The sequence below is a fragment of the Tursiops truncatus genome, chromosome 19 (genome assembly GCF_011762595.2).
Source record: "Tursiops truncatus isolate mTurTru1 chromosome 19, mTurTru1.mat.Y, whole genome shotgun sequence".
NCBI classification, from domain to species: domain Eukaryota; kingdom Metazoa; phylum Chordata; class Mammalia; order Artiodactyla; family Delphinidae; genus Tursiops; species Tursiops truncatus.
The window spans coordinates 8128590-8140681 of record NC_047052.1 but is presented as its reverse complement, the minus strand read 5'-3'; the positions used below and the strand labels follow the sequence as shown (position 1 = coordinate 8140681).

At 45.5% G+C, this 12092-nt stretch overlaps 1 long non-coding RNA gene across 2 annotated transcripts; it reads left to right on the top strand.

Moving 5' to 3' along the window:
* Positions 1 to 426: 426 nt before the first annotated feature.
* Positions 427 to 8301, top strand: LOC109550790 (uncharacterized). Of its 2 annotated transcripts, none has more exons than XR_002177458.3 (3): positions 427 to 651; positions 2549 to 2684; positions 4633 to 8301. It is a non-coding gene; the product is annotated as an uncharacterized lncRNA (long non-coding RNA). The 2 variants fall into 2 exon arrangements; XR_002177457.3 differs by having other exon boundaries at positions 2804 to 8301.
* Positions 8302 to 12092: the final 3791 nt, after the last annotated feature.

Here is a 12092-nt window from a genome sequence, read left to right as displayed (position 1 = left end):
CCGCTCCCTGCAGGGGATCTGATCCCTTCACACCTGATTCCTCATGTGTAAAATCAGGGTCATCCCTGCCCTGCCCATCCCATTGCATTCGCTTGCAGAACACACAGGAGAACTCATGGAAAAGCTCCCTGACTTAATGGTAATCCTTAAAATTTGTTTGGGCTTTGTAGTTCGCGGTGACCTCATTTAGGTCAGTTTAGTTTTCAGCGTGCCAGGAGGTGAACAAAATCCGAAAAGGTTTTCCATCTCCCGGGAAGTAGCTCTACTTTCACTTAATTTTTGCGAGTCTGTCGTAGCAAAATGTGTAGTGATTCACCTGGCAAGCCCTATGGTGTACAGAGCAGCTCTAATTCAGATGCAAATCCCAGCCTCAGACATCAGTTCAGACCAAGTCTCCGAGTCTCTGGCACGCCTCAGGTGATGACTGAAAGTACTACCTTCCACAAAGGAGGAAGAGGTGCCAAAACCTGGGCTTTCCTCTGTGGTTGGAGCCCATGACAAATTCCAGCCTGAGACTTGGAGGCAGGTTCACAACGAGGAAGAGGTAGAGGGTCTTAATGCACGTAAACCTCACGCCACTTGGCCACCTGCAGTCAGTGACTCATCCGTGCTCAGCCACCCAGACCTCTGGGAGCACCTGTTCTAGGAAAGGTATGTGGTTTCTCTTACTGCATCAACAGGGAAAGCAGAGGTTTGTCCCAAACCGGCACCTGTGAGACTGGTCACGTTTGCTTGTGAGCAGTTCACTATGACATCTTTTCTCGTGGATCATCATTTTTCTTAGCTTCCCTTGATAGTTCTCATGGCTGAGGAGAAAAGGAGAGGAGGAAAGTGCTTTCCAATAATCTAGTCAAGAGACTCAGGGTAGATCTACTAGTCAAAGCATGACATATTAGCCAGAGGGGAGGATTTAGACCAGTTATTTTCAAGCATTAGTGGAGAGCGTATTACTGCAGAGTTTGTCCATAGGAACCTCTCTCAGCCTCAGCCTTTGAGTTTCTGATTCACTAAATAATTCTACATCAGGCAGTTGCAAAATCCCACTTGAAGAAACCCTCCTTGAAAATATTCCCTAGTCATCACCTGCTTACAAAGTTTGTTTCTGGTTTGGGAAAGAATGATTCATCATGTCAATCCACTTCGAGAGACTCTAACTTAGGGACTCAAAGCAAAAGACCAGGGGATAACCCAGAGCTTCAACATCCAGCATAGCACCAAGGTGCAGACATGGCTGACTCCCTTTTCTCCATGTCTGCTTCCTCAATTCTTAGGTCATTCTTCTTCTGTTCTTATGAACAATTTTCTTTATCCTCCAAGAGCAGAAGCAAATATTGTGGCACACACTTCTTCTTCTCGTGCTTTAAATCCTACTGCAGTTACAAAAAACTACTCCCTCAAAAAGGCATCATCTCTGCTAGGATCCCTGTCTTGGTCTGTCAAATGTGGCCACTGAGTCAGGGACTGATTACACCAGTTAAGTTCATCTGTTTCAGATATGCGTCCTTTGAAAGACCTGCAGAGATTCTTTGAATTTGGGTCTCTCGGTTCATCTGTTTTTGTCAGAAGAGACCAGGTTGTACTACAGAAAACAAATTAACCCCGGAATTTCAGTGACTTAACTTCACAAAGATCCCCAGCTTGGGTCAATGGGCACCTCTGCTCCACAGTGTCACTCAGGGATCCAGGTTAACAGAAACTCCACCATCATGGGCTGAGCCATCTGAAGTGCATGGCTTTCAAGGTCATCTCAGCAGGGGAAGAGAGCAAGGACAGGTACATGGGTTTTCACCTGCCTTGTCCCGGAAGTGATACTTCTGAACTTACCCAGATCCAGTTCTCTTGTTCCTAGGAACTGAAGATTACTTTTCAGCCCCTTGCACTTAAGTCAGCATCATGTCACCTGTTCCGACCAATGAGTTGAAAGCAATAGTAACCTCTCCAAGCAGCCAGAGTTGATCAATTAGCCTACCCCACAGAATGAACTTTGTACAATTTACTAAGACTGAACATAAGTATTAATATGTCCAGCTTGGATACCCTGAAGGGTTTAACTGAAATGCCTTCACCACTTTACTATTAAGGTGAACATTTGATGTTGGTTTTTGATGAACGATGTCTATCAAGTTAAGAAAGGGTCCTGCACTTGCACTTTGAGGCAAATAAGTAGTAGCTTTGTTGTAAAAAATAAACAACTTATTTTTAAGAGTAAAACATTCAAGGATACAATACCCAGAAAAGTACAGTGCAGTTCTTCTATTAGTTACCAAAGGCTTCTCATTAATTTGTTGGTGAAACATCTTGCCAGGTGTGTCTGGAGATATGTCTGCTCTGATTCAGGTGGGATCTTCTTCCCTTTCAATATTGAGTTTCTGTGTCATGTAAGGATCTCTTTCTAGTGCTCACATCGATCCATTTTAGAACAGCCACTTCCTGGTGTCATAGGTAGTGTTCAAATTGCAGAGAATGGCCAGCTTTGCCCCAAATGCTGTCTATTCTATAAAGACCTGACAATGTTTCTAATTTTGTTCATTTTTTCCTAATTCTCTAGAATTTGTGGCCCAACTTACTCCTACGTGCATTGATTCAATGCCAAAGGAAAGGATCAAGGTCTGACATCTTTGTACTCTCAGTTGAGGGTCTGTGGATGGCATCTATAAAATGCCTACTACAACTGCAATGAGAAGGTACTTTCCTCTCTTTGTTTTGGAAGATAAGAGTACTTTTCAGGTCAAGTTCTGCCTAGAATGCCCTCCCTAAGTCTCTTTTCTTTCTCCCCTCTTTCACCTTGTGTCTCCAATTGCAGGAGCTGGGGCTGAAACCCCAGGGTTTGCAACAGTCATGCTGGTGTTGGGTGTAAACCAGGCAGCCACACGCAAACCGGGCCTGCTCTCGCTGTGGTTTCCCGTGCTCGTCTACTGGTGTCCTAACCTGCCTCCACTTGGGGCTGGGCTCTCAGGTGCCACGCTCGGCCCTGGCACAACTGGGGACCTGGGCAAGTGGAGCTGAATGAGAAAGGCAGGCATCCTGGTGCAGTGGGAAGAACACTGGATTCAAAAGTAGGCCATGAGTTTACTAGCTGTATGGCATGCAATAGGTGAATGACCTCTCTGGGGTTCAGCTCCTCATATGCAAAGTGGGCACCAGGACTTTGCAGAGAAAATTCAATGAGATATTTCTAGGCTGGTGCCTGGCTCATCCAAGAACGGATGTTTCCTAAAAGGAGATTAATTGATTCATCTGGTTTGCTGTAAAAGGTTTCCCAGGCCCATCAGCTCCAATGAACAGCTTACAGCAAGCAAAGAAGCACACTGTCTAGTGACTAAATAATGAACCAATAACGGGCAGGAAAAAAAGTAAAGCTAGCACTTGGCTAAGGAAAAAAACAGACATGATGACATCTATTTACCTTTTTAGATAAGCATTCCCCACTTCCCAAATCAGCCCTGAAGCCTTTTATTTGTTAATGGCTCAACTCCAAAGCATGTGCCCTGGGAAATCACAATGCACCTAATCATTTTAGCAATAATCCCTAAAAAATTGGCCGTTACTGGAAGTGACCAACAATTTGGTTGTAACGGCCTGAAGCAAGATTATTAACAGCAAATGTGAAGATGATTATTTTAGCAAATTGCCACTGATTGGTAAATTCAGAACACAAAGACCTCATGCCTGGCTGGAGTCTCCGGGAAATCATTTCATGCCCATAATAAGTGTCTGCTGCTTGAGATATAAAATGCCATTTGAGTCAGTTCTCTCACTGTTTGGGGCAGGGAAGGTGCCCAGTTATAGGCAGGGACGGATAGGATTTGTGGGTGGGGTGAAGCAAAGGATGCTAAGAAAGTTACCACCTCCACGCACTGATTTTGGAAGCCCATTTTTCCTAATTGCTGAGCCAAAGAGAAGTTCAATGCATCATAAGGCTCAATGTATGTATAACATGGTAGCCACTTCCAGTGAAATTATTATATCCATAAATTAGTGAGATATTTTCGGTTTGCAAGAAGATAGAAAGCCCAAGCCAAACTTGTTTAAACAAAAATGGAACATTTGGGCTCATTTAAATGAAAATTCCTGGAATATGTCCAGCTTCAGGCCTGGCTTAACCAAGGGGACCACACGGTGGCTCCCAGATTCGGTACTTCTGCATCAGTTTCCTTCCTTTCCTTCCTTTGTGTCAGCCACACAGAGGGGAAGGTGGGGCAGCAGGGCCAGGCTTGCTCCTCTACAGATTAACATCTCTTTCCCGGGCGACCCAGCAACGGCCCTGCTGTCTGTCTGTAATGTGGATCCTGTCCTCGTCACCAAACCAGTCACAGTGACTGGAGAATGTCACGAGCTAATTGGCCAGAACCACAGGCCCGAGCCATTCCTGGAACTAAAGATGTGCGCTGAGGACAGGGGAGAGGTCAGATCCTCTGAGAGACACTGAGGTGCTCTAACCAAGAGAAAGGGGCCAGAAGGAGGACAGATGTTCCCCACGTTCTCCAACCCAGGACAGAGCACTGATTTACAGTAATTAGCATCCAGTGACTCCCTCACTCCAAACAAACACAAATGGATGAGGCGCTCCTGGCCAAAGCTGATGCAATGTGCTTTATTTATTTAATTGGATTTAATCTTCATTCTGTTTAGTGAATACTGGAAGGAAACAATTAAGCAAAAGGGTGGAACCATCTATCAGACTGAAAGAAGAAGCAAGCTCCTCAGAGCTGAAGCAGATTCTAGAGGAGAGGTGAAGGGCAAAGGGAGCGTGCGAAGGAGGAGAATCACGTGTGTTGCCCTGGTCACTGAGAACTTTCAGCCTCACGGTGCAGCCTCTCCATCATCTGTTGAAACTCAGACTTTTGCATCTGCATAGATTCCCTGCCTTCTTAACTTTGCACAAGTCTTCCCTCTGCCTAGGATTCCTTCGTCTACTTTCCTAGGTGCAAAACTTCACCTGATTCTTCAAGACTCTGACTTCTCCTCCTGCAGCGACCTTCCAAGTCTTTTAGGCTTCCAGAACCACAGTAGCCTCTGCATATCATCGGAAAAGAGAAGTTAACAGACAATTTTGGTCCCCTCCCTCACGTCTGCCGTTAAGAGAAACAGGGATTTGCGGGGTGGCACTGGTGAGTGAATAAAAAGCACTGACTGAGGGCACCCATAGGATAGGCTCTGGGGCCTGGGGAGGGGGCTGAGATCTCTGTGAGTTCATGTTGCAGGGGGCGTTTCTGGAAGAAGATGGAATTGGGTGGAGGACTTGAGAGATGCCCAGGATGTAGACAGACTGATGATAGAAGGGGGAGTGACCTGAGAGCCAGAGGTGGAAGCTGACAGATGTGTGCAGGTAGCACTTCCAAAGGCGGTGAGGGGTGCAGTGGGAAAGTAATGGGGAAGATGGGACACAGCCAGCCAACGGATGAACATTCAAGCTTTGTCCCTATAGGCAATGGGCAGCTGCCGAAGTTAGCAAGTGACCTGGAAAATGGGATCTTAGGCCATTCGCCTGGCTAGGTTGTGCCAGGGTGATAGCACGAAGACAGATGAGTTCAGGTACCATTGTAGTGAACCACAGGTAAGCTGTGAAAGTCACCCTCTATAGTAGAAGCACCTGGGCATTAAGTCTTCAGAGTGGCTACTGTCAATTAGGGACATTCCGTCTGCCGGGCACAATTCTATGCTCTTTTCATGTAATAACTCAGTTAATCCTGAAACAACCTTGTAAGTACGATGATCATTCCCAGTTTTTCTACTGATGTGGAAACTCAAGTCCTGAGTGGTGAAGCCCCTTGTTCAAGGTCACCCAGTTACTATGTGGCAGACTCGGGATTCAAAAGCAGACAGTCTGGCCTTTTGCCTTCACCACAACACTAGCCAGAAGACCCGGATTCAAACCCCAGAGCTTCATCAAACCATTTTTGTGAGTTTGGATCTCAGTCTCCTTATCTGTCCAATGGGGACAATGGAACCCGCCTCATGCCTGAGGCATCTAAGCAACAGAAATGCTGAGCTCAGAGCTAGGGCTCTATGAAGGCTCTGATCAGTGCTGATTCCCCTTCTGTTTCAGTTGGTCACATCATCTTGTAATTAAAATGTATCATTAAGAAAGCAGAGCTCACCTCGCAACCCCTGCGCCCACGAAGTGGGTGGGGAAGAGGGGGTCATGCTGGGGCCCAGCGGTCTTCTCTGCGCTTCCTGTTCACCCTGCAGCCCCCAACTCCAAACCCAGCCACTTCCCAGATAGGACTGATTTCTCCCTGAACTCAGTTCATTTAAGGTCTCCGCCCCATGGAAGGAACACAGGAATCTGTGGCAGTGAACTCAGCAACATTTGTTACCCAGCCCAAGAATAAACAGAGAAAGCAAGCTCTCCACATCTTCAGAAGTGCATTTACTATACTCGAAACAGATGAATTCTCTCTGTTTGCATTAATCGCATGACTATTTGGTCCAATTATTCTTCCCACTTCAGCAATCATGGTGTGCTTGTTCAAGAAGAAAGAAATAACAACAGCTTATCTTGTTGAGAGCAAAGAACAAACAGTGAAAAATCAGGGTCCGCTCCTAAATGCTACACTTGCTGTCATTGTGCTAAAGAGATGATTCATGGTCTCATAGTAACTCGGGTAAAAAAAAAAAAAAAAAGGAGGGTTCTGAAAAGGATTCAGTTGCAATGGTTAAAAACCTTTTCAAAATCAGTCCCAAGGGAGAGAAAACTCTCTATTTTTATCACCCAGCTCAACTCTGCTGGCCCTCACCCCAGCACCACAACTTCTCACATTGACCAATTTACATAGACTTAAATAATTCTTTCAAAGAACACATTTCATTAGAATAGGGTAATGGACAAAGTACTAAATGCTATTTAACTCCCTTTCTAAAGCACCCTTAAGGATGGCTAATGTTTTCAAGGAACAGACAGGTTAGTGCTGAAAGAACCATAGAAAAGAAACTACCAGGCAGCTTAGAGGGGAAGGTGAACAATGGTGGAAATGCTGCCCTTTCCATGTCACCAGGCAATAAGAGACGCCTGTTCCATGGGATGGCGTCACCCCAGTCCTCTGCCTTTTCCCTCTATGAACTTTCTCACAATAAGATTCAGCAACTAATAAGGACCTAAGGGAAAATACTATTTTTTTTTGTTTGTAGACTTGGTCTTGAATCAACATGTACTCCATTTCCTGACCTGTTACTGGAATCCTTAGCCTTGACTTCCTGCATCACCTCTTGGTGAACCCCTGGATAGACAATGGGTATTTGTTTTGGTACCAACTCTTGATCCTCTCCTCAGCTGCGTCTACTACCATCATCTTAAGTAACGTAAAGCTTGGTCCAGTCTGGTTGCTAAGACGGTACCCTGGTATCAGCCAGCAGAGTTTGGCTGTGGCACCATAAACAGGAAACTAAGTTGAGGGCTTCAGTCTCAAGGGATCACCCTTGTCTGATGGGACCATGGCTGGGGAACAATGGCACCGACACATCTGTATCAGGGCAGGAGGGTCTCATCTCTCGCCCTCTTCCAATCAGTCAACCCCAGTGGGTGTGGAATAGCCTTGGCCAGATGTTTCATTTGTCAGCAATAACAGAGTGAGAAATTTGGGCTCCCAATGCATTTGAACCCAGAGAAAATAAGACGAAGCAGGAGACAGCTGATAAGCTGTTTGGGCAAGTCTAGAAGAATCACTAGGCATCTGTAAAGAGAACTGTTTTATCATGAGATAAATGAGACTTTCTTGCAAGTTCAGAACTTTAACAGACAAAACTATTTTTTATGGCAACGTAGCACTTTACAGATGCAAGAGGTCTCTGTTCAGCAAACACTTCAGTTCAACAAAATAATACACATTTGGGGGGGACTTCCCTGGCAGTCCAGTGGTTAGGACTCTGCGTTTCCACTACAGGGGGCACCCATTTGATCCCTGGTTGGGGAACTAAGAGCCTGCTTGCTGCGTGGCATGGCACGCAGGCAGGCAGGCAGGCAGGACGGAAGGACGGACGGACGGACGGACGGAAGGAAGGAAGGAAGGAAGGAAGGAAAAGAAAGAAAGAGAAAGAAAGAAAGGATTTTTAAATGGCCAAAAAATAATAATAATACACATTTTTTTATGTAGCCCAAACTAAATGTTGTAGCTAGAAGCATGATGAATAAAAGTTTCTTCCCCCTATTGACATGTAGATTAAAAGTGAATACAGAGGATAAATAGTAAACTTTAAAATAATAAGAAACCCAGCAATAGACATAGATACAAACTACAGATATGCATTTGTTAGAATTAATAATCCAACACTGGCAGATTACTATTAAATAAAGTACATGTTTTACCCAGGTTTCCTTAGTTTTTATCTAATGTCCCTTTCGTGCTCCAGGATCCTATCAGGACACCGCGTTATATTTAATCATCATGTCTCCTGAGGCTCCTCTTGACTGTGGCAGTTTCGTACACTTTTCTTTTTTTAATGACCTTGACAGTTTTGAGGACTTCTGGTCAGGCGCTTTATAGAATGTCCCTCAGTTGTGATTTCTCTCTTTTTTTTTCATGATTATACTGGGATTATGGGTTTGGGGGAAGACGACCACAGGGAAAGTTCCATTTTCATCATGTGACATCAAAAGTATAAGCTATCAACATGACATCACTGTTGATATCGCCCTGGGTCACCTGCTTCTCTGTTACCCCTCTGTCCACACTGAACTCTGTGGAAGTCACTACAGACACAGCCCACGCCAAAGGTCCCCAACTCCCTTTTGTGCCTCTCTCATGACACTCCTTAAGGTTCCTCATCTGTAAGATGGGGATAATAACTAACAGTAGCTTCTTAACAGTATTGGATAAGTGTGTGCTGCGTGACAGGCGGTGTAGAAGTACCAGCTGCATAGTGTTAAATTAGATATTGAATATAAAGTGCGTAGCTCGGTACTTGACTCAGAGCAGGTCCACGAGAAACAGCTATTTTTCCTGCCTTTTTTGGAGATAATTTTGACATAATTGAACCATGGTAACTTCCCTTTTTTGCCTCGTGAGGGACATTTAATGTGACTGGAATATATAAAAGTATAAGATGGTTCTTCACCTGCACGGGGCTCTCTGATATGGGGTTATTATTATTATTATCATTATTCTAACCCTTGGAGGGGCACCATTCACCCCAAGCAGTAGAACAATGCAGAGCTGAGCCAAAGTCTCTTTTCTGCAGCCCAGATTCAAGCCGTCATTCAGCTCTTCTTCGTGTTTAGCTTGTGCCTCTGAGTGTTACTTGTTCCCATGGCTCCTACACTGGAGAAATTCCCTCAGTGCACCAGACCAGACTGTGAGCTCGAGGGAGGTGACTACAGTGACGCTTGTCACTGTGCCCTGTGTTCAGCAAACAAGTGATGGAAAAATTGAGGTATAACTTGGCTCTAAACCCTAAGGCAGACCACCACTGTCCTAAATGTTTTTAGTTCTCCATGAGTGACATCCAAACAATGCCTTCCTAGACCTTAAATACCAGCAGTGGCTTCATTCAGTCAAGAAAAGATCCCCCCAGACGTCCGCAGTTTGCTCCCATCCACTCCTCTCCCAGCCTTCAGTCTCACTTCCACTCAATCTATCCATCAAAGCTGCCAGAGGTATCTCTCTATAACCAAAACCTTAGAGTATTTCTCCCCCGGTATAAATCAGTTGTAGGACAGGTCACCAAATAGCTGCTTCTTTCTGGACTCTGTACCATCATGGCAGGAGTGGGGGGTAGGGGGAGTCTCAGTCTCCGGCAGTTAACTGTTGATTTCTCTAACTCTTCCCCTGGACTGCAAGCGCTCTGACAAAAGATCTCAAATTTTCAAGGAAAAAAGAGGGAAGGAAGGGTGGGGAGAAGGAGACACACAGAGAGAAATGAGCTGAGACACAGAGATGGAGAGAGAAAGAGAGACATCGAAAGGAGACAGAAGGGTGGAGGGGAAGGACACCTGGACACAGAGAGATGCAGATGGAATGAAAGAGAGATGTAGAAACAGAAAGAGAGGAAAATAATTTTTAAAGAGAAAGAAAAAAAAGGAAGATGAGAAAGAGACAAAGATCGAGATAGAAAGTCACAAAGAAGGGCTTCCCTGGTGGCGCAGTGGTTGAGAGTCCGCCTGCCGATGCAGGGGACACGGGTTCGTGCCCCTGTCCGGGAAGATCCCACATGCCGCGGAGTGGCTGGGCCCGTGAGCCATGGCCGCTGAGCCTGCGCGTCCGGAGCCTGTGCTCCGCAGTGGGAGAGGCCACAGCAGGGAGAGGCCCGCGTATCGCAAAAAAAAAAAAGAAAGTTACAAAGAAACGAGAAGAAAGGAAGAAGTAAAGATGGAGAGAAAAGCGAAGAAAGAGAGGAAGAAGGGGGAGAACAGAGCAGGTCGCTGAGGACTCAAGGGTAAGGAAAGAACAGCAGTGGGGGGACTAGAAACCCTAGCCCGCTCTAAGTTCTTCCTGCCTCTGCTTCTCCCGCTGCCTCCCGCCAGCGTCCCTCACCCGTCCTCCCACCCAGCCATTCAGGCTGAGAGATCACAGTCTCAGGGAGAGCTTCCCCTTCCTTCTTGAGCCTTGGCATGGAGCCTCCGTGAACACGCTGTGGATGGAGGCCAGATCACCCGCTCACAGACGACTTGCATGTGGCAAGCTGGGGCCCACCAAGAGGCTCACAGCTTCCTTGGTGTCAAAGGAGTCCTTCCCGGGACTTCCTGTAGCATGTGCTGTTTTATGTCCCCGGCACACACCCACGGGCTCTAAATCCAGGCGCTGCCTTTATTGCCAGCTCGGCCCGGCTCAGGACATGCCCCAGGGTTGGTGTGTACACTAGCATTGGGCACAGCCGGGCGGAGGACTGCAGAAGGCCATGGGAGTTGCTTACTCCACCTTCAAAATATTTACAGAGCTGGTCGAGTGCCAGAGGCTCTAGGGGTGCCTGCATTTGTTTATTTATTTATTTTAATTGTTAGTGGACTTAAGTTGATTTACAGTGTTGTGTTAGTTTCAGGTGTACAATGATTCAGTTACACACACACACACACACACACACACACACACACATATTCTTTTCTAGAGTGTTTCCCATTATAGGTTATTACAGGATATTGAGTATAGTTCCCTGTGCTATACAGTAGGATCTTGCTGTGTATTTTATATATAGTAATGCATATATTTTAATCCCAAACTGCTAATTCATCCTTCTCCTCCTTTCCCCTTTAGTAACCGTAAGTTCGTTTTCTAAGTCTGTGAGCCTACTTCTGTTTTGTAAATAGGTTCACTTGTCTCAGTTTTTTGGATTCCACATATAAGTGATATCATATGGTCTCTGTCTCTCTCTGTCTGACTGACTTAGTACAATAATCTCTAGGTCCATCCATGTTGCTGCAAATGGGAGCGTCTGCATTTAAATGCTCACTGTGGCATTTGTTAGCCGAGCACAGCCTTGCACAACCTAGCTAATCTGCCTGTGCCTTAGTTTCCTCATCTGACAAATGGGGGGTACTTATGGTACAAACTTAACTGAGGTTCTTTAGAGGATGAAATGGAACTGGCCCTTCTTTAACAAGAATTTATTAAGTATCTACTATGGCCTCAGAATACTTCTCTTGGAGTTTTCTCAGGGGAAGATTATAACAAAAATAATAATAAAAACTACACACAATGAATTGTTGAGCACAGTGCCTGGCACATAATGATCCAGGAGAAATGTTAGCTGTGATTAACTGGGGATCTACCATATAGCAGGCACTGCCATAGAACTTGAATTCTATTCACCATCACTTTGGATCTTCAGAATAATATTATAAAGCAGTTAACATTCCTGCTCTTTTACAAATGAGGAAACTGAACTCAGGAGGTGGAAGTGGGCTCCATGTCACATACTTAGCAAATGGGGGACCCAAGTTCAGACACAGAGCCACTGAACTAAAACCCATGCTTTCGATAATATGTCGCTGTGTCTACACAGCTATACAAGGACCGTTCTGGCTTAGGTGGAGCAAGGGGCAACCTAGTGTGCAGCTTTGTTCCACATGCTCAAGCTTCTGCTAGAATCACTGGCTAGAATTTTAGTTCTCTCTTCCCTACCACTCCCAACGCATCCTGTGCAGAGTTGAAAAAAACCTT